The sequence below is a fragment of the Alligator mississippiensis genome, chromosome 8, assembly GCF_030867095.1.
Source record: "Alligator mississippiensis isolate rAllMis1 chromosome 8, rAllMis1, whole genome shotgun sequence".
Taxonomy (NCBI): Eukaryota; Metazoa; Chordata; order Crocodylia; family Alligatoridae; genus Alligator; species Alligator mississippiensis.
This window is the reverse complement of record NC_081831.1, coordinates 20,412,446-20,415,139: the sequence shown is the minus strand read 5'-3', so window position 1 is coordinate 20,415,139 and position 2,694 is coordinate 20,412,446.

The following is a 2,694-nucleotide window of genomic DNA, read 5'->3' as shown; positions in this document are numbered from 1 at the left end:
TTGCTGCAATGGCAAAACTTGTTGCTTTACATGCAGTATAACTTATCTTCTAACTTCAGCTGAAAATCACAATGAAATATCAGGTCCGGTAATTGTTGGTAATCCAATGAGTTGTCACTGTCATTTTTAAAAGCAGTGTTAAAGTTTCTTCTTTGTACTTTTATTCTTTTTTCTGCATAAAGTTCATAACAATTAAGAAAAGAAACATTAAGTAGAGAAAGCAGTGAAAGCACAAAGTTCTAGCAATAGAGTAGACTGATATCTTCCATCTCATCTTGTTGCTGCTTGAATATAGTTTAGGTTACTAGAGGCTGAACTTTAGTGCTTTCTGATGACTATTTTATGCTGTTTGTGAAATGAACCAGTAGACAGAGGAACCATGTCCCCAAAAATAGAATCATAGAAAATTAGGGTCATCTAGTCCAACCTCCTGCTCAAAGCAGGACCATCCCCAACTAGATCATTCCAGCTACAGCTTTGTCAAGCCTGAAAAAACCTCCAAAGATGCAGATTCCACCATTTCTCTAGGTAACCTGTTCAAGTGGTTCAGTACACTCCTAGTGAGAATGTTTTTCCTAATATTAAACCTAAACCTCCCTTGCTGCAAGCTGAGACCATTGCTCCTTGTTCTGTCACCTGTCACCACTGAAAACAGTTTGGCTCCATCCTTTTTGGAAGCACCCTTTAGGTAGTTAAAGGCTGCTATCAAATACCACCTCAGTCTTCTCTTCTGCAGGCCAAATAAATCCAGTTCCCTCAGCCTCTCCTCATAAGTCTTGTGCCCTACCCCCTGAACCATTTTCATTGCTCTCTGCTGGACTCTCTTCAATTTGTCCACATCTTTTCTATAGTGGGGGCCCAAAACTGGACACAGTACTCCAGATGTGGCTTCACTAGTGCAGAATAGAGCAGAATAATTACTTCCTTTGATCTGTTGGCAACACACCTACCAATGCAGCCCAGTATGCTGTTAGCCTTCTTGGCAACAAGGGCACACAGCTGACTTATATCCCTCTTATTGTCCACTGTAACCCTCAGGTCCTTTTGCAGAGCTGCTGTGCTTAGCCAGTCAGTCCCCAGGCTGTAGCGATTCATGGGATTCTTCCGCAGTAAGTGCAAGACTTTGCACTTGCCCTTATTGAACCTTAAGAGATTTCCTTTGGCTCAATCCTTCAATTTGTCTAGGTCACTGAATCCTAGCCATACCCTCTAGTGTTGTTGTCATCTGCGAACTTGCTGAGGGTCCAATCCATCCCATCTACCAGATCATTAATGAAGATATTGAACAAAACCAGCCCCAGGACCAAGTCCTGGGGCACTCCACTTGATACTGGCTACCAGCTAGACATTGAGCATTTGACTACTACCCATTGAACCCAACAGTCCAGCCAGCTTTCTATCCACTCTATGATTTTTCTGGGGACTGAGGTGAGGCTGACTGGTCTGTAGTTCCCTGGATCCTCCTTCTTCCCATTCTTAAAATGGACACTATATTTGCCCTTTTCTAAGCATCCAGGATATCCCCTGATCACCATGAGTTGTCAAAGATAAAGGCCACCAGATCTGCAATCACATCAGCCAACTCCCTCAGCATCCTTGAATGCATCACATCCGGTCCCATGGACTTGTACACGTCCAGCTTTTCTAAATAGTCCCTAACCTGTTCTTTCCACTGAGGGCTGCTCACCTCTGCCCCAAACTGTGCTGCCTCACGCAGTAGTCTGGGAGCTGACCTTGCCTGTGAAAACCAAGGTAAAAAAGTCATTGAGCACTTCAGCCTTTTCTTCATCCTCTGTCACTAAATGGCAACCTCAACCTTAGGGTTGGAAAGGTCATTGGAGACTGAACTCTTCTATGCAGTTATTCCATCCAGGTTAATATTGATATCCTATGTTACATGTTTTTTAACTAGAAGGATATAAAAATATACAATGGGCTAAATGCACTGCAGCATAATGCCAAAGACGAATTTGATGGATTTATACCACGGATGGATTTAGTCCATTTAATTTATTTTAATGTACTGTTATTACATATGCAGGCAGAGAGCTCCAAAAATATTCACATACCACTGCAATCATTTAAGTGCCCTGACATTTAAATATATGTGTGTGCAGTGCAGCAGACATGCATGTATTGTATCTGGAGTTGTACAGTGGTTTATTGCTAAGACAGTTTGATCAAGTTGGATCTTTTTTATTTAATTTTCTCTAAAAAAAAAAATGTTTTTTATAATCTAAAAAACCCAATAAAATTCAACATGAACATTGATATGAGTGGGTGTCCACACTGAGAATTTAAACACAATTGGAGAATCCCCACAATAACTATAGCAAACTCAGCCACACAGCACATTTATATTAGGTCATGAATCTGACAACTTGCTATGTAGAGTAATGCAAAATGCTGTACACACAGAAGAACAAGTTACTGTCACTGTAAGAACCAAAATTGAATTTCCTGCCTGTTGTGCATGTGAAAGCTCAACCATAATGTAATATTGACAAGGTTTATTGGAAGCACTTCAACTTATTTTTATTTAACCTAAAAAGTGTCCTCCACACTGCAGGGTATATATAAAAATGTCCATCTGTGACATGGGACATATATGCGACCACTTTCAATACAATGATTATAATCGTCTCATTGTCACCCCCTGCTGCCCCATCTGCTTGTTTTATCCATTGCTGGAAC